This window comes from Falco punctatus (assembly GCF_963210335.1).
Source record: "Falco punctatus genome assembly, chromosome: 2".
NCBI lineage: Eukaryota > Metazoa > Chordata > Aves > Falconiformes > Falconidae > Falco > Falco punctatus.
In genome coordinates this window covers 102,292,688-102,315,798 of record NC_137581.1, presented here as the reverse complement: position 1 = coordinate 102,315,798, position 23,111 = coordinate 102,292,688, and the positions used below count along the sequence as shown (strand labels likewise).

Genomic DNA, 23,111 nt, shown 5'->3' with positions numbered 1-23,111 from the left:
TAAATAAGGTAATTTAAAAAGTCATATACCGTTAAAAAAAGAATTTTCACATACTTCAAGACATAATTTTTACTTTTGGGAGGGTAATTTTCTACCTTCAGTCTTGAACTACACTTTATTTCATAATATAGTAAATAAATTAATTTTACTATCTATCAACTCAAACTAATTAAAATGACATTGGTATATGAACAGCCTGGTCAAAAACTCGTTCTGCTGGTTTTGTTCAGAGTAAAAGGATGATTAAGATGTCTCCAAAGGGTGATTTATTTAGGCTGACATTACAAAATGGGCATTGTGGGTTTTTTTTTCATTAATTTGTTTTTCTGGAGGTGTGGACTTGTATCCAGGTTCCCAAATAATGCAAAATACAGTCTCATCAGTGAAAAGATGCACAGAGTACAGCAGTTTTTGTTTTAAGAACAAGCAACCAGGGAAACTGGAGGAGATCCATCCTAGAGGAGGAGAGGGTAAGGGAGGCACCCGTTACGCAGGCTGCCTGAGAGGCCATAAGCATAATGTAACCCCTATTTGTAAGGATTTTTTTCTCCTGTTCCTTCATTTTAGCTTTGGGTTAAACAATACAGTAAAAAGGTATAACACCATTAGTCACAGCTTTGTTAGAAGGAAGCCAGCACTAAATCTTTCTTCCTCCTAGGCCCTGCTTTATATTTTGAGGATGTGAAACATGGGATCTGAATGCAAATGAGCCCATTGTTTATTCTGACCTTCTTTTCTATTTTTCTCTAAAACTGTAGTTTAAACGTAGTACTGATTGTCTGTTTCTAAGGCCATGATTTATAAGAGCAGCCCACGTCCTTAGCAAAACCAGGAATGCCTCCTTGACATTTTCCAAGTCTACACCAGATACAAAATTCCCTGAACTGCAGAGGAGTCATCCAGCTGACCTCAGTGGTTTTGAGCTCAGACCCAAGGTGTGTGGTGGAATGTGCAGAAGAGAGGATCTGAATCAAATTCCTCTTTAGTGTCTATTTTGTAGAGGAAGGAACTGGTTAGTGGGCCTTCCCACCTCAGGTCTCAGTGCTCAACCATTTCATCATCAGGAAAGGGAGGAGAGTTATGAAGAGTCTCTAACTGCTGTTTTCAAAAGAATTGCCTTTCTAATGCCTCTGCACTAGAAGTTTCTGTTCTTATTTATGAAGTTTTCCATATACAAGAGGTTATCACACATTTTCATTCTGGAGAGCTTATTCCCAATTAAAAAAACAAACAAACAAACAACCACCAACAAAAAACAACACATGAAAGGAAAAAAAATAATCTCATACCATGGAAATGTCTCCAAAGAAAGTGAGACTGGGTGCCTGGCTCCTTGGTAAGGTATTGTCACCCAGGCTGGCCCCGGTTCAGCAAAGCACTCAAGTGCGCTCCAGTGGGCCATTAAGCCTGGACTTAGATTGGACTTTCTGTAACAGCTGCCAAACAAACTCATAGTGCTGCCTCCCCCACAATGATGCAGGGAGAAACCTGATTAAAGCTGATGCAAGAGACTACTAGAGAAAGCCAAGTGCTCTGTACAACAACAAGTTTTATTGATCTCATAAATCTCAGGAACTCTTCAGTTAGCCAGCCACCTATTTTTGACTGCCATATACAAACAACTAGTCTACTATTCACATATCTAAAGACATAGAGCACTCTTGCCATAAGTCCCGGCATTTAAAGTGCTCCATAAAAAAACCCCAAACCATCAGGACTCTCCCCACTTGTGCAGCTATATAAACCTTGTCTCTCATTTGGGTATGTCTAAGAGCATTTAGGTGGCCAGAGGTTACCCTGGCTGCTTATTGCCTGGTGCTGTTGCGCTGTGCAGCAGAGGTAACAAATGTTGGAGAGCCTCTGCAAGTGATTACAGTGCTCACTGCAACCCTGAATTGCCAGGGTAAACTCTCCTCTTTCCATTGCCATTGACCAGTCCTACGTAGCTCCCTAATAGTTGAGCAGGGAATGAACCACTGCAAGTTTTAAAGTTATGCTGCTTTTTGGGAAGTATTCAGGCACGTGAGATTTCTGAGTTGGCAGTATGGAGAAAAGCAAGGCTGTAGCAGAAAGTGACCTAGGATGGTGGAGAGAAAAAGGATGAAGTAGTGAAGTCCCATTCTGGTATGTCACCCATTTAAACCACTATTATTACCTGTATAGTTATATCTATTCATTTATAGAGTAACTCAGATCTGTTTAGTTGCTCTTGTTCTGGTTGTGCAGGGCGCTAGGTAGTTCCTTGTACTGACGGGTTTCAAGTGGCTGAAATCAGATGCTAGAGGAAATGAATTGGATTTATGTGTGTGTGGAAGAGTTGCTTGGGCAGGATCTATGTTTATTAAAGAAGTATTTGGCAATTCTCATAGTGTGTCTTTATAACTTGTAAACCTTTAATACAAAAGGAAATTCAAAATATAATCAAGAATACAATGAGGTTTACAGGTTCCTGCAGTTATCCACCTCCAATCCTATAATCCAGGGGTCCTCAAACTTTTTAACCAGAGGGCCGGCGCGCGGATGCAGTGGCAGGCCGTCATCTGCGGCTGCTTGGTTTCCCCCCCCAGCCCCTGGTGGGGGGGACAGGGGGGTCTGTAAATACCGGGGGCCGGATTGAGGACCCTGGGGGGGCCATATCTGTCCCGTGGGCTGTAATTGGAGGACCCCTGCTATAATCCATTCTTACGTGGTGACTTGCATGATTCTGGCCTAATTGTACAAACCTACTCATATGGAAATACATGTGTTCATAAGAATAACTGCTTAAAATAAATGCTATTTTATTACATGGTTCATATATTTCAGAATCAGACCTTCTGAGAAAAAGATGGTATTGTTTGCAGACAAAACAGTCAAAACAGCGAAGTATTACTTACACTCAGATGACCAAATGGGAGACTATATATGAATTTCTCTCATATGGGGAAAACATTGCAAATATATTATTTCTAATGTGAGAGGAGAATATTTAAAAAATATTATTCACTTTAATTTAGAGGCATAAAAGTAAGCCTTGGAGAGGTGTGAAGTGGCCATCTAGTCCATCTCTCTGTTGAGGACTGGTTTGTGATTTGAAAGAAAGAAAAACTTTTCCTGGCGTTAATTAAGTTTATTAACATAAAATACACTTTTCCTAGTTTGTGTTTAGTTCTCACATTCTTAGAAGAAAAAGACAGCTCTGTTACTATATGGCTGGTAAAGGATGTCATCAGCATGTGATTTCTTTGAATGCTTTGTTTTTCTCAATGTATACGATGTTTACAATGCTTTTCCATTTCTGAACCAAAGGTAATTTTTTATTGACTGGATATCCTAGTATGGAAAACTTATAGTGGACAGGCAATCATATTTTCATTTACATTTAATTGCTACTACTTATTCTATTAAAAATGTTTAAATCCCTTTCTCAGCAACATTATCAGTTATTCAAAGCATATAATTTATGAGCAAGCAGACATTACATTTGGGATTAAACAACTATAAATCTATAGCATCTTATAATATGACATTGTTAAAGAAAAGGTAATTTGGAATTAGTAACCTTAAATACAAATTTGCCTCTGATACCAATAAACCCTTTTGCCTGGGAAGAGCTTATTCTATGCCAATCAGCTTCTCTTCTGAGCCTGGAAAGAAAACATTTTCGCACTCCCTCTAAACTGAATACTGAAACAGAATTTTCACCTTTCCACTGTTGCTGATTCAGTCTCTGGAATAAATTAAACCATAGAAGCTTTAACAAGGGAGGGCTCACACTGGCTTGAAACAACAGGTTCTTGGCACTGAAAAATTTTTGAGATGCTCTTTCCATTGTAAAAAGGATTAGTAATAACCAAATATTGCTAGTTAATTTCTCCAGAGTCCTTAAAGGATGGAAACTGTCTAGATGAGGTAGAACCCTTCACTACTCTCAGCATTCAAAACCCTGTTGGGTACTCCTAGTCTTTGGAATGTCTGCTTTTAATTATGCACATTGCCTTCCTGCCAGAAAGCAGGTGGAATAGTTTTCAATTCAAGTGGGAACTAATATAAACTCCTCTCAGCAAAATCTCTTCAAGAGGATTCTCTTTCAAGGCTGCCTGTGTCAGGCTGAGACTCTAGGTACACGCAGGAGAAAATTCTCCTTTTAATTAATTGCACAAGAAGTGAGGTCTTCTCCTGAGTAGTGACAAAATTCAGTAAAACTTGAACTTCCCCTGCTCCTCTGTTACCTGTCTACTATGTGGCTGTGCTGCACTTTGGTGAAATAACACTATGTCTTTGTATCCAGCCTGGCATAACTAATGCAGACCTGCCGATTGTTCCCATTCATTCTCACCTTAAATTGAATCTGTCAGGGAAACATTTTCCCCTTTTATGGCATTTTTTTCCAGGTTTCCCCTGCATTGTCCATGGACGGAATGAACACAGCTGCATATGCAGGCGTGACTGAAAGTCAGCCCTTCAAACTCCCGATTTTGTTACAAGACTGCATGTGCCAAAGGGCTTTTGTGCACAAGCTACTTGTTGACAGACGTAAGGAGGTAGAGGTTTGAAAATTCCTGGAGATAGTATTACACTACACCAAGAATATCTGTCAACAATCAGAAGATATCCTACAGACTCAGGGTCTGATCCTGAAAAATGACTCAGACATTGGTAAAGTTTAGTTAAATACGACATAGCTAATTGCAGACTAAAAGCACATTACATTTTTAAAGTTCTGATTCAAGAAAAGGCAGGACCTAAGTATGTGTCTAATTGCTTTTCTGAATGTATAAACTGAAATAAAAACCCAGGCAAATAAAAACCTAATAGACCCAACTTCCCATAAGCCTCTCATCCTCTTGGTTTCATCTACAACTAGTTCCTTTGGTATGGATGGGAGAGGAGAGCTTGTGAAAAGACAGCACGTGCTTCGAGCAGGTACAGCTTTAGAAAGTGTTAATATTTGTCTTGAAAATGAACATTCAGGATACTGCCACTCAGTAACTAGATTTTTCTATGAAAACTATAATCACCAATGCTACTTGTGTCATGTTGACTCTGTTGTCAAGTACAGCACAGGAGTTTTTCCAGTTCAAGGCCTTGTTTCTGTAAGCAAAGCAGGAACAGCTCTCAAGGGTAGGTCTATAACCACACCACAGACTCATGTTTTTTTTATTTGAGAAGAAACTTTCCCCATAAAATATGAGGTTTATGCTGTTATGAGGTGGCAATTAAGAACAATGCTGTCAGGAACTTACTATCTCTGGAAGAGGTGCATAATGTAAGATGGAGAACAGCAAATCTAAGCGGAGGGAGGACTAGCAAAAGTAACAGGGAAGGAGGCTATCTGTGTTTTTTTCAACAAGGCTGCTTTGAAAAAAACCTCTAATAACAATAGTTCTTAACTTCAGTGTCCCAGAGGTTATTACATTTCTTTCCCAAACTCGTAAAAAATCACCCTCTTATACAGGTATTAACATTTCTCAGGTCCAGTCACCAGCTCTTCAGCTATTGTACAGGGAAGTTACTATCAATTTTCAATAGTTGGAGATGTAGGCAAAAAAATCAAAGTAGGGCTTAAGTGGGGTTTAAGATGGGTATAAACTCTTTGCAAAGCCTGAGGAACAGCTGACATGCAATGCAAGCATTGTTCAGCATATAACAATCCTGTGTATGCTCCCATTACATGAACACCCTCCTGAAGAGCCTGTTAATCCCTGCGGTGACACTGAGCACCATAAACAGCATGAGCACCATAAACAGGGTAACTGAAGCATGCACAGGACTATGAAAATACTTAAATGTGATAGTGAAACTTAGCAAACTGTAAAAAAACCACCACCCCAAAATGTGAAGTAGGAATGATCCCTAATGATCTCCTACTAATGAATAGTAGGAGTGATCCCACTGCTCTTAAAGACTCTCTTTATCTTCAGCACTGTAATGAAATTTCATATGATTGTAAGACTCCTCCAAAGGCAGGCTTGACTCTTTAATGTCTTTTGTGCACAAGACACTTCATATAGAGACTGTGTTTATTTAGGTAGTTATTAAAAACTATGTATAACTGTTGAGGAAAAATATCAGTTGAATGTATGAAAATAAAATCAGATCAGATGTATACACTCGTCATGATGGCATGCAATATTCCTTGAGCACAGTGGTTTACTGCTGTTTCAGAAATGATATATTACTATGGTACCAGAGCACTCAATATAGGATACTGATGTAAACAATTAAGAAAGGGTACTATATGCCCAGATCGTTCCAAAGCATATTCCAATGAAGAGGTTTTTCACATGTATCCATCTCATACTTTAAACAATAAAAGGAAACAGGTTCTTTGACATGCAAACCACAATTGAAAGTAGCTCACAAATTTAAAAGAATTATTTGCACTTGAAACAACCTTCAACTGACTCCATGAATTGCTCTCTTCTCTCACCCTCTTGTATTGAAACTGCGGTGTATTAAAAGTAATCTCAAAGTCTAAGAAAAAAACAGGCCACATAAAGTGATACAATGTCTGCTGCTTTCCTTAGATACTGTTATAGTCCTGTCAAAGTGAAGTCGAAATAAAGTTTTAATGTAATAAGCTTAAAATACTTCTTTTTTTTGTGTCTTGGTTTAAGTCAAAACTGTAATGGTATTTGAACGTTTTTTCGAAGACATGTAAGTGCCCATGATAAAGCTGGATACTGTGGCAAAAAGCATAATGGAAGGAATGTGCTTCACTTCTCACCTGTCTTTCCCCAAATGTGCTGGCAGCCAAGTATGATATTTGAGACAGTTTCTAAAGAATGCTTCTCTTCTCAAATAAAAGGAAGCTTTATTCAGATACTCTTTTTAACTCCAAAGTCCAAAAAAGGCCACGTTCTGAACATCCTCAGAAGCTGATCTGGATTGAAATGGAAATATTTGAGCCAGCACATGTGTTGCTACTTCTTTGGCTCTATAATTATTTAAAAAAAAATAAAAATAAAAATAAAAAAAGATCATTATTACATCTGCTAAAGGGTTCCGTTTTGCATGATCCTTGGTGACCTAAAACTCCAGGAAGGCAATAAAGATGAGAGTGCTCAGCCTCTTCTGGGAATCTCCATATGGTACCTGACAAGCACATGGTTTCCTGACATCTGCTGAAGCAGCAGTACCTGCAAAGCCGTGACACTGCTTGAAGTAGTGGGAGAGTGCTGGAATCCAACAGTTTAAAGCTGATCATCACAAATATCCCAATATATCAAGTAACTCCTGACATCTGTAGACAGGAAAGCCGCTTAGCATCTCAGTACTGGGTAAGAACAAGCACAGAAATCCATCTTTAAATTTAAATGGAAACAGACATAAACATATATCTTGCTCAAATTTACTCTCCAAACTTCCAGCCATTGCAGTGGGTTGCAAACAAACCTGTTGCCCTCGTAAGAAGCTGTTCAAGACCAAAGAATAAGTCCTGATATTTAATCTGACTCAGAAATTACTTAAGCTTTTTTTTTTTTTTGGAAAAAAATGTAGCAAAAGCATCTAATGTAGTCACAAAACTGTAAGATAACATTTACATTAGGCCACTGAGAAATTTCTCAAGATTTACCAGCGCATCTTTTTGTGTTTTTTTCCCCACACCTCAATCTCTTCAGAAAGTTGGGAGTTTTCAAAGAGCACACCCAGATCCTGTGAACATGTGCTTTCCTTTTAAAAGGATAACAAAAATTTCTTTGAAAAAGCCAAAGACTTTCAGCTGAGAACTAATTTTTTTTCATGGTTTTGACAGATTTAAACTGTTGATGTTTTCTTTATGGCTGCCAGCATCTTGTTTTTATTTCTTTTTTCAAAGATTAAATTTGATTTTATAGTGAAAAGTTAACATTTTCAATCAAAAAAAAAATTTTAATCATCAGTAGCTTTCAGCTGAGTGACAGTTTTTCCTCCTGCCCTGCTCATACCCATTCCATATTTATTATTCTCTCTCCTAGTGGAAAGAGGAAGGGAAAAATAAGGACAAATACTTGAGAACCAGGATCAGTTCAGCAAGAATGGCTTTGCCACATCCCAGCTTCTCACCCAGCGCCTCTAGTGCAGTATCTATCACCTCATGGCTTTCCTCACTGTTGGTTTACTATCACAGCAGGCTCCATGGCTTGTTTGTACCTATAACCAGTGGAAGACCAGAGCTCCATGCCAATCTCTCAAGGCAATAAGAGACAAATGTTATCCTGAGTACCTTATGCTATTAAACTATTCTAAATTGTCATCGATTTGCATAGCTCTCTCCCCAGATCATTTGTAATCTAAACTGGATCACACTAAGGCTTTAAGATAAATAGCAAAGAAAATAAGCAAAGGGTTTTCTACAGCTCTTTTTTGGTTCAGAGCAGTAGTATGTCTTTGAAGCAAACTGCCCTGCTTGTCCCCACTTGCTGCACTTCATTGCTGTTCTCAGGGTGGTTTCAGTACCTGTGAACAGGTTTCATTTCAGAGGCACCTAAGGCAGATGGTCCTTTCCAGTTGCACACCAAATACATTCCAGCTCCTAACCGAGACAACAACACAGAGCAACAAAGTGTCCTTTTGGCAGATTCAGATGTGATAGGGGTGGCCTGTCCAGCAACCCACACTAAATTTAGTCCACAGTTAAACCACCATGTTGCATACAATGTACATGTAGGGGACTGAACACCATCTTCGCTTACGGTGTCAAGCCAATGTAAAGTAGACAGAAAGTGTCAAACACATAGCAGAATTGGCCAAATTTTTTTTTCCTCTGCTGGGGAGTTTAAGCTTTCAATTTAAATCATGCTAAAACCTTTAATAACATTTACATGATTACTTTTATTAAACCTTCATTATTTTACTTCAAATTTGCTGCTGAACAGCTATTATCCTATAAACTACTGTCATAGTCATAACTAAAGTACTTGTCAACGTGTGCATTTTACAATGCATTAGCCCTGTCTCCTTTCACTGTGTTCAATTAGCACATTTTCTCTGTGCAATTGTGTGGCACCAGGAATCTAATGATAAGGGGGGGTGGGGGGGGTGGGAACTTTGCTCTGCTTTATGGACTGAGTAATGTATCTGGCTTTGTTTTGGAAGCCTTTCCTTTCACCACACCTTCCAGCTCCAAATGTTCTTGTCTTGTTATTGTCTTTTCCTTCTTTTTTTCCTGTGGAATGCTAGGCAGTTACACCCCCCCACCAGTGAAGTAAAAAGACTATAACGTCATTGTAGACCTCCTTGCAATGGAGAGTGGCCAACATCAGCCACTGTCCCAGTGGGGTTTACTGGCTCAGTGAAACAAGGTCATACAGAACTCCTCCTTCCAAGCTTTCTTCTCCTAGAGGAGTAGCTGGACCCCAGAAATCCATGTAAATCTGGAGAAAAGAACATCTGGAAGCTATATGGTCATTGCTGTTTTAATTCACACGCCAATTAATGACATTCAAAATTTAAAAAAACCCCACCTTTAAGAGTACCTGCCTCAATTCCTGAGCATGTGCAGTCACCGTGCAAGGCTTGTGTTTCTATACTTTCCTAGAGAAGTTAATGAAAAGCTTTTAGAAATGTCAATAAAAAGAAACTATTTTTTAAGAGATCAGCTGTGTTTTTCTGACTTTTATTCAAGGGTAGGAAGTCAAGTGTCTTAAACAGCTTCCTTCCTCACCAATAATACATTTACATATTTTTTCCTCATGCAGACCTTCATAAATAAGGATGTATGCAGCGTATATCACACTTTGATTTTTTTTTTGTTGGCTCACATGTTTCTTCATTTTCAGGGTCTTCTATTTTCACCATTCAGAGTCACTGAGACCTTTTTACTTGTAGCTGAACAGGCAGGTCATCTGCACAAAGAAGACCTCAAGGCTCAAAAAGTAGAAAAGCTAAAAACAACCCCACTCCTACTACTGATTACAACAGCAACTCAGAAGGCTTGATGCTGTGCGGAGGCAGCCCAGACCAGCAGGATTCAGTTGCCTAAACACAAGCATGCTGTGTCACTGGAAATGCCTTGGTGTAACTGTGACATCCATGCATGATTGGCAGCACTGGCAAAGGTCCTATGGGAAACTTGTGCCCTGTATCAGCAGTTAGAGGCTGGGTGGGATCTCTTGGGAATCTCAAATGTCCCTAAACACCTGTGTTTTGGCAACTGAATCAGTACTGAAATGCAGCACTCCCATTGCAGGAGGCATGATTCTGATTAAACTTACACTGATGCCACTCCTGATAGACTTAATGAGATAAGGACCAGTCTTTTGACTCCACAGGCTGAAAAGAATTATTCTGAAAAGTGAATAGATAAACCATGTTGGTGTCTCACCAGGTTTTTAATCATATAAATCAACTTCCTTTCTTCTTTGAAATCATTATACTGTACAAAAAGTGATTCACAATCTTGTTCTAATTTCTTGTATTTGTTTCTAATGTATGAAGACATTCTTACTGTGGTTTTTCAGCTTCCCTCTATGATGATAAAGGTTTGGAAACTTTCCTTTTTTCACTGTTGATGTTCCACAACATACATGGTTTTAGGAGATACAAGTTTAAAAAAGAAAAATAGCAGAACTTAAAACATGAAACATTAATAAAACCCCACAACTCTTTGCAACACTAGAGCTGCTAGTGCTAAACTAATTAAACATGACTTTGTATAGCTCAAAACTTAGAAGAATTGGATACATTAGAATATGATTTTCTGGAAAGCTTGCATGTTTTATGGAAGTTTTATCAAAAACTTTATGCTCTGTATACATTCCAGGTTTTATTGCCTATAAGTAAAGTTTAAATAAGTGACTCTAGTGGACTGAAAGTAAGCGTAATTAAGTATCACTTCTGACTGTGATTTGATTATTTCAGGAAGGTGCAGAATAATTTGCAGAAGTCTTGGGTTGGTAGCATTCACTTTTGGCTTTGAATTTACTACCTTGTGACAGAAGTACAAAGGTTATTTATGAAGCTGGTAAGACAGAAAAACATGAACTTTCATTGTAAAAAGCAGAATATATATTTTTTTTTTCAATGAGGAAAAGGTTAAAAAACTTAATAGTAGTTGTTGGTTACTAAAACTATCATTCATTCTGTTGTCTGATTTCAATTCATTGAAAGAAGCGGAGTAAATGAATAAGCATTAACTTGTGTACCTTTGTGGCAATAAAAGGCATTTTCTAGATGCAGCTAATCTAGCTCTCAAAAGGAGTCACTTTGTGTTTTAAGCTCGAGAACCCCCTGATGTTTTGTTAGATATTAGATTAGGGCCTTCTGGAGGACAGTGAGAGCAATCAGAATTAGTAACACTGAAAATCTGGATGATTAACAGGCTTTAGGGAAACTGCAGAGGGTTAGGCAATGAGACCCAGTAATTCCCTCACATTATAAATTCTGCCTTGCTACCAGTGCTTGTAGCAAAAAAACATTTTATCAGGCAGGTGGCCCTCAGAAAGAAGGGTCACTTGATTGTAATGTAATCTCTGAAAGACAGAGTGTTTTCAGTTGCAGGGAAAGGAAGGTAAGAATTATTCAAAAAGCCTCTCAGTGAGAAAATTAAATAGGGACCAAAAAAATCTATTTAAAACTAATCATAAAACAAACTAAATAATAAGCAGAATCTATTTTATGTTAAAATGCTATGCAAAACTGCACTGGAAACAGTGATAACTTTAAAAAATAAATTTCATTAAAATTAATTTCTCAAGTTGCCAACTTGCCCTATTAGATACTGCTTAACTCCATGAAGAGATCAGAATTGCCTTAATTTTCAGTGAACCATTACCAGCTTTTCTGTTGGAGAAAATATTATTCCTTTGGATTGTGCTCCTTTCCATGGATGGCTTGGGAACACTGGCAAAGAGAAATGTTACTCTGTGTAGGGTTTCACAAACACAGTGCTTTGGGAAAACTAGTAGTGTTACTATTGTATTGCTCTTGCCACCACTGAATCACATTTCTGACTACTAAAAAAAAAGTTAAATCATTGTATCTGCATGGTCTTACTCTTCACATACGGTTCTCTGGCTTTCAGCATAGACAAAGGCCTAGGAGTATGGCTGTAAAGATAACAGTTAGGAAATTTGTTAAAGGTAGGAGACACCCTACTTAGTGTGCTATTTTAAAGCTCCATTACTCACATTTTTGCAGGGTATTATGCCACCTTGCTATTGCATCTCTGAGTTATCTTATACACACTTCATGTAACACAGTGCAGCACAGTTGTAAGAGGAGAAAAATACTACTGTCTACGAACTGGCCAGAGCAGACAGGCCTAACTCTGGTGCCATATAATTGTGAAAACAGTGATATTCTGTTGGCTAGAAGAGGAGTAGCTTCAGCATTGATGTATACCTTTTCTTTGACTTTTATTTAGTTCTGCTTAGAACAGGTGCTTTGTTTATGTCAGGTACAAACAAACTGTTTCTCGAAGTTGAGGCTTTAGGCTTTCCAAGTGTAATCAACAGTAACAGTCTTCATCACTAAGGCACACGCTCAAAGCAGAATTCTGGGCGAATGGTAATTCGTCAGGCAGTCAGCTCAGTAGAAGTGGAAAGCCTGGAAATGTCTGGAAGCATGCTTTAGTTATCTTGGTTTTCTTCTTTTCCCTTCAAGAATAGTTTTTTAAAGCTGCTGTCATTCAAAATTCAAGTTGAAGTGTCCAACAGCCCCCACAGTGCAGAGGTAGCCAGCCCGGTGGCTCTAGACCCTCATCACAGCCCCTTCTCAGCAGAGCAATCTGTGTCCCAGTGGTAAGGTAACTGCATCAGAGTTTTCTGAAAAAAAAGTCCCATTTCCTTCCTAGCTCTTCTGGAGCTAGTGTCTTGGTCAGTGTCTTGGTCAGGAACAACACTGTTATCTTCTGAGGAAAAAAAATCCTGTGGGACAGATGGGTCACTTAACCTGCTCCATCGTGTGCGGGCACTGAAGGTCTTTGGCCAGCATTGACGGGGAGCCACTGTGTAGGTGCCTCAGCTCAGGAAAGTGGAAATTCAACATGAAGAAAGAGCATATTTACGTTCCTTATGAAGGAGAAATGTCTGCCGGGGAGCAGTAAGAGAGGGCTGCTCCCTGAGGGAGGACAGGAGCAGTCACCCCAGGGCCAGCCGGGCCTGTCCCTCCTGAGCAGGGGAGAAGGATGGACCTGGAGGTGGTGGCCAGATCCAATCAGGAGTCCAGACCATAAGGCAATATCATGGTGATTCATGGTGATAAGGCAGGTCTAGGGTCAAGCTGGTAAGTCAATCCAGAGGTCAGGGCCAGGATCAGATGCAGACACTGATGGGAAAGGCCGTGGGGATGGTGGTGTGCTGGGACATGGGTCCATGCATGGGCCTGGCTCATCAGGAGCCATGGCTGGGCAGGGCAGGGCTGTGGGGAGCTAGAGTCCGACCCTGCTGTGGTGCTGCTGGGGCAGGGGCTGACAGCCCCGGGGGGCTGAGGTGAGGCCCTGGGCAGTGTGGGGGGAGCCCCAGGGGACTGGAGAGGGACAGTCAGGGCTAACAGTCCTCTCGGGGCCCGGACAGTTACATATACATGGTCAGAGTGTCCTAGGAAACTAACTGAGGCGTCAGACATATAATAGCTGAAACGCATGTGCTGGAGAAACCTGGTACAGAGGAAGAGGGTATTGCAGGACCTTGTTGTCTCAATTATTCCTATGATTCTTCTGCTGAGAAGTCTGAGTTTAAGGGTCTTTCATGACTGCATATTACTCCTTCTGTGTATTGTTTCCTCTTTCTCAACAGTTTGGAAGGTGGGAAAGTGTTCTTCTCTTTGGGAGATCATCTGGATCGTACAGGATTTGTGCCACAGGGAATGGAAAATAATGCAGACCAGAACAACATTAACAGAAGAATCTGGTACAACAAAACTCATTAGCATGGAAGCTGGACAAAAGTAAATTCCTTTTCTTTCTACTGATCCTTTCTCTTTTCGGAACTTTCAGAATAAATAATCATAGCCTCTCTTGACACTGAGATATACACAAAGGCTATAGTGGCAATTAAAAAAAAACAAACCCAAACCACAATTTTATGCACATCAATGTGTGTATTTTGATTTAAAATATGTCTTATAGTTAAAAAAATAAAATAATCAAAGAACAAAATGTGAAATTAATCTAAAACAAATGATAATAATACTTCTGATGGAGTCAGCAGCAGTCTCTCATTGAGTCCACTGGACTTTGAATCATTGAAACCCATCAGCCCCAAACCCCTTTTGATATTTTTTCAGCGTATGGAACGCATTTTTAAAGTATTCTCCTTTTTCATGACTGTCTTATGGAAACAAAAATGGGAGAACTTTGTAATTGCAGACCTTTCCTACAAGGTCTATCCTTTATAATTCTACTTTTACTCTGGAACCTACAAACTCTTTTCTATTTGATTTTACTATTAGAATAAATGCTTGTAAATGCTTGGAGACAGTTCTCCAGATGCTAAAGCAGCAGCAGAACAAACTGATGTTTTATTAAAAAACAGTCAAACGAAGAGTGAAACTAAGGATAGCCTAAAAATCTTTTTCCTATCTTTCAATTAGACCAATCTTGCATGCAACTCTTAAGAATCTGTCCTTTGTTTTTAAAATAATGCTTTCTCTTTAAATAAAATTACCTTCTGGTATGTTCAGAAAATTCAAGATCATTTACATCCTGTTTTACATCATCTTTTAATGTTGTAAGATGAGAAGAAAATAGTGTCTGGCATCACTGCTACACAGAGGTCTATCTAAAAGCCTCTGCATTTGTTCTCATACAATAGTCATTGTAAAATGATATCTCTGCCCATGGCTGGGAAGTTCTGAAAGATTAAGCAGTCTTCATCTAGCAGAATGCAAAGCCCAATTTTCCTTCTTCTCAAGGCCTCCTGCACTGTACAATTACTAAAAAATCCAACTTGCAGTGATGTTGCTTTATAAAAGTATAATGAAAAGATTCAGAATAGCCCTTTTAAGTCAGTTGCTTTGCATGATTTACTGTAGTATGTTGGAAAGCACTTCTCATTATACTGTGTTTTATCATAGCTATTAACATTATCAGTCGGTACTTGATATAAAGATTACTCTTGTATAATGAGCATGATGAAAGACCTGTTTGTGTCTCTCATATCAAGCACACTGGAGATCTCTTGCAAACTAATTACCTTTATGAGAGCAGCTTGCAGATACAAAGCATTCTAAAAACCTAAGCTCCTATTTCTCACTTCGTATGAAAATACGCTCAAACATTAACCTTAAATGAACTATGCTTTAATTTACACCTAGATATATACCAAGAATAACTTATCCAGCACCAGTGCAACTTTGAAGAATCCTAGGGATCTTCCTAAACAGAGGTAATTGAAAGGTTGAGAGCTTTATTTTTTAACCCAGCAACGTCAGCGTGTTAGTGGGTCATCTGGTGGCTGTTATAGATCTAAAATTACACATAACTAGGGCTGCTTTTGTTCCTCATTTTGATTCCATGCTACTATGGTCTGATGGATTCTGACTTAAAGGAAGAGAAGTTTTAGACTAGAAATGTCATGACGGCATTTAGCCAAGACCCTTCTTATGTAAGGCAAAATGTACAATGAACAGCTGACATTATTTGTTCTCTGAAGTAAGTCCAAAGCAATTTAACACAAGACTGTAAGCATAAATTATGATAAAGTAACATCATTGTCCAGGTTTAAAAGTCCTTGTATCAAATCAAAGCTTGCAGTCTTTCAGAGATTTTGGATTTACAAAATAAAGTGACAAGGCAATAAAACCATACCTGACCTAAAGTCAATTAACTGATGGTAAGTTTCCTCTCTGAGCTATACTCACGCTAGAGTTGTGGTTTTCCTTCTCAGGAATTGCATCTCTCTTTATCTTGAGCTACCTGTAGCACACAACTACAGCAGTAAAGTAAAAGGAAAATATTTTCAAGATCAAGATGCCTAATGTGTAGCAACAGCAGAAAGGACTGAAAAAGGCGCATGAGTGAAGTAATGGTGTTAATGTGAATTAGTAGGTTCACTGTCTGAATTATTTGATGGTGCTGGCTTAAAAAGTAGTATACTTTTCAAACTGTAGCAAATGATTTAATTAACAGATCAGATACTGGCAGTATTAATCAAGCTACTGCTTAGTCCCTTTAGAGGAAGACAAGAACATGACTTTGTACAGTAGTATAAAACCACTATTCCTTGGGTAGGAGCACAGCATTAATGGCAATAGGCGAGTCAGAGCAAGAGGTAACTAAAAGGGCAGTCGGCATGGCTGGCAAGGGGAGAACCTGTGAGAGCAGGGCAGGAATGCAGGCCTGAGAGGACTTCTTGGCTTTCAGTAAAGCTTGAGCAGATTAGGTAGTGAAGGGGAAGGCAATGAAGGGTCTGAGGAGGCAGGTTTGACAGGCAGAATGAACAGCTATGAAGATGATTTTGGCAGAAAGTGCATGTGCATTCATGCATTCAAGAAGAAGAGAGAAGGCTGTGATGGGGAGACAAGAGGGAGGAGAGGAGAGGAAAGCTGTTTGGGCAGCGGAACAAAGTCTTGGAAACAGCTTGAGAGGAGAGTGAAGAAGAGCTGGATGTGAGGGGTGATGGAGAAAGCAGTCACAGACGACAGCTTTTTTCTATATTCAGTAGAGTAGAAGAGCAGTAATATTTCTAGCAGTGATAGAAAGGTAGAAATGCAAAGTGGGCTAGGATCTTGGTACAATATATTTAGAATAAACTCTGCAGGACAAAGTGTCAGAAATACAGTGAAGTAGGAAACAACGAAGGGAGGCAGCCTGAGTTAAAAAAAATAAAAAATAAAATTCAGGGCTAAGGTTGACCTTGTCTGTTCTTGCATTTCTTTTTGCTTCAGTTGCAAGCATGTAACCAAGCAATGTATTTTTCCATATTAGATCATAAAATCTCTCTTCTCTCTCATTAGCTTCAGGTAGGAGGAGAAAGACAGAATGAGCCATTTTGTGACCAAGGCACTTAACACTGTTACTGTTCAATCAACAGGAGTGATATACCTGTCCATGGTATCCTGTGCTGTACATTTTCACATTTTGTGTTCAGCCAGGCAGGATTTTATTCTCATTTTCACATTTTGGACCACGCTTCAGGTCTGCACAGGTACACAACATGCTCCAGCACAAGAATTTCCTTCTTGCCATCAACTAACAGCACACATGGCAGTTCACATAGCTTGTGTCAAAGCAAGTCTGAACTCATTACAAATTAAAGGGTGGCCATATACTGTTTTCTTTAGGCACTCTATTAAAGGCAGGTGTCTGGCCCCTCATCAGTTGTAGGTGGTCTTTTCCTCTTGGGTTGTTTTTCTTTTCTTGGTGGTGACTCAAGTGCTTTCTTCACTTTCGAAATCTGTAAAACAACCCATGATCGTTTTGTAATACTCTCTCTATTTACATGTGCCAAAGTTTCCAAGTAACAGTCAGGACTCAGAAAGTAATTTTTCTTCTTCTTCTAGGTATACATTTATTCCAGATTCCTAATGGTGGTTAGTGATCTCAAAAGAAATGGAATAACAGATGCACAAGTGTAGATGGCAGACATGCGAATTTTCCATTTATGAGTTCAGAGGACACTGTAAATTATGCCTGCTTGCCAGAAGACCCCAGAAATGGAGCAGTCAATCAGAGGATTCCTGCTTTGTTTATCCTACAATTTTGGGACTTGAAATTTAACCCCTCTCTCTGTCTCTTCCTCTCAAGAGAAAAGCTGAGAAGGCACCACATGTTTGGATTTAGCCTCTTTTGGATGTAATTGCATGAAATTCACATTGACTCCGGGATCTTTGCCAGGGTACATGCTGACAGAAGACAGCATAGACCTTGGTTTGATAATGAACCTTTCTTCAGCCATCAATATTTTAAATTAAATAGTATAATCATAGAGTAACACAGCCTGAGGGTCAAGAACTGCAGAGATCCCAGCTGGGTCTTTGCTTACTGCAAAAAGATCAGAAAATGCTCATAAGACTATGTGACCAGGATCATTTGCTTTAAGGAAAAATTCATTTAAAATATACTCTTTACCCATACCAGTTTACTAGAGATAAGCTCCCATCTTTGGAAAAACACTGCTCTTCAAGAAACAGTCATCCGCTTACAGTCCAGCCACATCACACTTACCTTAAAAAACACGAACATCTGCTCTAGCAGCCTACTGGTTATTTTAGGCAGTGATGCAGAAGTAAGTTTTGCCCAGTCTTTATACAGCTGTGCCTTGCAGGAAATGGTGCATGGAGCTGTTTCCCTAATCTTGCCCAGCTGCCATGTGTGCCAAGATCACAGAGTCTTCATGCTCTGGAATTGAAGAGCTCACTCCTCAAAGCTGCCTTGGTGCAGAGCTAACAAAAAGAGGATGGGCAGGGAAGGAGTAGGGAACTAGGGAAAAGAAGGAAAAGAGTCTGGCTGTGTGTCAGGGGGTTTCCAGATGGCAGGCAGGCCAGCTGGGGCAATAGCTGAACCAGGCTGCCTGACACCTAGAAGTCCAGGACAAATGGCTGCTGCATGTGCACAGTACGCCCAGAATACATTAGATTTGTCATGCATGTGCAGGCCATCTGTGAAGCTAATGCTCGGTAGTCCCAGTGAGCTGAGATGGAAATATGAGGCCCCCTGCAGAGCACAACTGTCACTGGAAAGTGGCTCCCTCCTGAACTGGGTGAGGGGGCACTCTGTCCCTTTGTGGTAGCCATGCTGTATTTCAGCATCAGACTGGAAGCAGTAAAGGTTTTTTCAGTGACGGCATGACCATAAGAATATTACACACAGCTGTGAAGTAAGATGGATGTTAAATTGTGCCCACAAAATACATCTGCTTTTAAAAGTGGGTAATTGCATATGCCAACAGCTCATTTAGGCAAACTAAAGTAACCATTCACTTTCACCATTCTTTATACAATGCCAGCTGCCGGCAGTGAAATATTAACCTTTCTTGCCCTCCTTCCATTGCATGGCACTGTTGGAGTGTAAGGGAAGAACACCCAGTAGTCTGTTTGGGGTTTACCCCGTACCTACTGCTACTGTGAGTTCTTCAGGAACTGATTCCAGTGAGATATTCCAGAATCATAAAACCGTATAAAAAATCAGGTTGCAAGGGACCTCTTGAGGCTCTGTGATCCAAACTCCAGCTAAAGTAAGGCTAATTGCAGACTTACACAGGGTTTTTTCCAGTTGAATTTTGAAGATCCCCAAGGATGGAGACTCCACAGCCTCCTGGGACACCTGTGCCAGTGCTTGGCCACTCTTACAGTGAAACAGTCTTTTCTTATGGTCCATCTAGGACTTCCTTCATTGCAGGCTGTGACTATTGCCTCTTACCCTTTCACTGTGTGCCTAGAGAAGAGTTCTCCATAACTCCCCTTGAAACAGAAAGGAAGGAATTTTCAATGACATTTCTATCCTGCTAGGTTTTTTTTCACTTAAAATCTTATACTCTGTTTGTTCATTCTTCCACAATCAGTGATAGGTTGGTGTATGGTTGCATTTAGCATTTCATACATAGGTCCATTTCTTCCCCATACTAGAGTAAGCTTATTATCAGGGAATATGAATAGAGAACTATGCCTAAGTAAAAGAACAAAAGACAGTTAAAAAAATGTCTTTTTTTAAGAAGATGCCCTTTGCTTGGGGATAATATCTATATAGTCTGAGCAAATCACTGCACCACTATCTCTTTTCTTGTCTCTTTTCATGGCATTGCACAGATGTATTATTACTCTTACTTTTTTATCTGACATTTATAGATGGGGAAACAGGACATTTTTTTACACAGGATCTTTTCTACCTCACAAGGACACCGGGAGTATAAATGCAACAATTGTTCTATGCGTACCTCAGAGAAAAATGCGCCTTAACAGAGTACGTTCTTTTAGAAGTATAGTACCTTTCCAGAATCCAGGTAGGAAGATTTTTGAAGGGACAAAACTATCACAGAAATACACTAGAAATTACAGAACTATTAGCCATTTGTCTCTGAATTATTTTTTCCTGAGTTAAGACCCTCTTTAAATTGGTCTGAATCCATCACTGATGGTAGAGTGGCATCTGAACCTTTCCACTATTCTTACAAAAATGTGTTACCTTTTTAATTCAAATTAGCCTCCTCAGTTGTGTTTTAGCTTTCATGACATGGCAATGCTGCATCATGATGCAAAGACGCATGATGCAAAGGTCTTGTCCTCTTTAGACAACTTGTACACTATAATCTTAACTTGACATCAGAAACGTAAAGATGGAAATTATGTCATATTAAACACAATTTTATTCTCTTAAACAATTGAAGAAAATGTCATGCAGCTTGCCTTAAGCAAACAGTTGTTTTAATTCCTATGTATAGAACCTAAGTGCATATACCATGTGTATGGAAAATGCAGATCTCATGGAGATCCTCACAGTTGCCTCCTGGTACTATACTCTTGTATGTGCTACCATTTACTTTGTATTTTAATAAATTTCTACAGTTTTAATTATTTACTAATTTAATGTTTTTTCCTAAAAGAATCTTCAAGCATATGCCTGACTTGCTAAAGGTAAAGATACATGATATAGTGTCATGGTTTAACACTGACAGGTAACCAAGTACCACGTAGCTGCTTGCACATTCCCTCCCACAGCGAGATGGGGGAAAGAATCGGGAGGGAGTCAGAAAAGTAAAAGTGAGAAAACCTGTGGGTTGAGTTTAATATGTAAAGCAAAAGCTGTGCATGCAAGCAAGGCAAAGCAAGGAATTCACTCACCCCTTCCCATAGGCAGATGCCATCTCCAGGAAAGCCGGGCTCCATCACAAGTAATGGTTACTTAGGAAGACAAGTGCCATAATGCAGAATGTCGTCGTCCCCCCCCCTTTCTTCTTCTTCCCTCAGCTTGTATATACTCAGCATGACATCATATGGTATGGAATATCCCTTTGGCTGGTTCAGGTCATCTGTCCTGGCCGTGTCCCCTCCCAGTTTCCCGTGCCCCTCCAGCACTCTGGCTGGCAGGGCCTGAGAAACTGAAAATTCCTTGACTTAGTATAAACATTACCAAGCAACAACCAAAAACATCAGTGCGGTTATCAACATTGTTCTCACACCAAATCCAAAACACAGCCCTGCACCAGCTACTAAGAAGAAAATTAACTCTAGCCCAGCTGAAGCCAGGACATATAGGCAATCTTTGATAAACGGTCTTTCAAAGAAAAATGTATCATCATAGTTCTTTCTGTCTCTGTCATGTATTCATGACAAATGTTCTGTCTCATCTTAGAAAGGTAGCAATAAGGGAATTGCTCACAGAACACCACCACAAGATGAGACAAAAGTGACTCTTTTTATGTGGTCTTTCATTAGTAACTTTTGTAACACAGGTATGATACCTACAATGAAATGCAGACATTCCTCAGGTTACTGGAAATGTTTTAAGTAGGAACATAAGTAGGAACCAGGTAAACACAGTCTATTTATGCTCTGCTGGAGACAAGTAATCAGGCTGTAATGGACAGCTATAGACAGGCAATGACATAGTGACTAATGAAAAGAAATAGGAAAAAGCAATTGGAAAATTTTGTTCCTTATTCCTTCTATGAAAAATAAGTAGGAAAAACACCACGTTAACTGCAAAAAAATGAAATCTTGAAGGTGTCTAATATTCTTCCTGTTATGTTAAAAGGAATGGGGATCTGGAAGCAAGCAAGAGGGGGAAAAAACCTCCAAACCAAACAAATAATCAGCTTGTTTACGAGGAAGATCACAGCAGCTGGATGAGCAGCAGGAATGGAATGGGACAGGACAGGATGGTCTGGCCCAAACCCACACTCCCCACGTGCACGGCCTCCTCACAGGAATGACAGTATCCCCAGCCAATAACCTCTTAGACAAAAATATAACTTCAGCACTCCTCCCACAGACAGATGAGTAATGCTAAGCACAGGGTCACACAGATTCTCAGACAGATTTAATTGTCGTGTAGATTTCCTTTTCTGCTTGCCCTTTTGTTTTCAGTTTTGCTACTTCTGATTATATAGTTAGATCCTTCCCATGTAATCCCTTACTTGCTGGTTCCTAAATAAGCTGCTGTTGAGTTAGATTTCCCAGCACAAGGTCACATCTAACCTGGAATCATGGCTGGGACTGCACCTCATGGAGGAGTGTCAGAGCCCATGAGGATACTGCTAGCAGCATTGTTGGAACAGCCTTGTGAATAGCCTGAAAGTCTTTCAGGCATTTTGCCTACTCCAAAGAAAAGATGCAAGGTGATTTCTTTCACTCTCTGTATCAATTTCCTCTTGAGTTTTTCTCTTTCATTTCCCTCCATTGTCTCTTTTCCCCCTTTTCCCTTTCTCTTCCCAGTATCTTTTTGCTTGTTCTGTGCTCACTGAAGTGCTGCTGTCCCTCTGTATTTTCCCATCTTGCCCTCATTGTACTCTTTCCCACCTTCTCTTTTGCCTTCCTTTGGCTTTATTCACACACCTCTGCTGCAGTTCTCCTATTCGCTCTTTTCAGTTATCCTCACCTCATTCCTGTCAGGTGGTGCTTCTTTTTTTGAAAAGTTATCCTGTAATAGCTCCATTTATTTTCAAATTCACTTTTCATGGCTACATACAGCAAAATACTGGCAAAAACACTTGCATACTACAGAAGAGGACTTAAAAACTATGCATCGGTTCTTCCTGAGAAGGCCCTGGCTCACATCAGCCCTGCGATAACTACTGAGGAGATGAAAATGACAGACAGTTTGGCATAGTGGCCTCCATCGCTGCAGTCCCATCTGCCCTCTCATGTACATTGCCCTTCTCCCTTCCTGGCTGTGGTGTGGTGCTGAGGTGATCAAAGCATAAAAATGGTGAATTCAGCTCACAGTGTGGCAAAGCCACTGATGGCACCAGGATAGTTCAGTACTCAGATATGCAGCAGCTGTGTCAGGGAGGCAAAAGTTCAAAGAAGGGCAGCATCTACAATCAGAAACATGTTTTGGGCCTAAGGACTAGAGGAGTTAAAAATAGGAACATGTGGGCCTGATTACAGAACAAAGGAAAAAGGGGCTAGAAAAAGGAACAATTTGGGGAAATTAGGAACAGTTGATAAACCAGAGTATTGCAAATAATGTCAGACACTGCTCCTGCTTTCCTTACAGAAGAGGTCTGAATCACGTCACAGATGACCCACACTCTACATGGAAATAAAAT

The 23,111-nt window shown here is 39.8% G+C and overlaps 1 protein-coding gene across 2 annotated transcripts in view; it reads right to left on the bottom strand.

Annotated features, from left to right (window-relative positions):
* Window positions 1-23,111, bottom strand: part of ADAMTS5 (ADAM metallopeptidase with thrombospondin type 1 motif 5) — an 86,344-nt gene extending 63,233 nt beyond the window's left edge. For both annotated transcript variants that reach the window (XM_080376347.1, XM_080376348.1), the window contains exon 1: window positions 1-23,111. This exon is cut by the window's left edge and continues 17,431 nt beyond it. The gene's annotated coding sequence lies outside the window, so the exon portion shown is untranslated.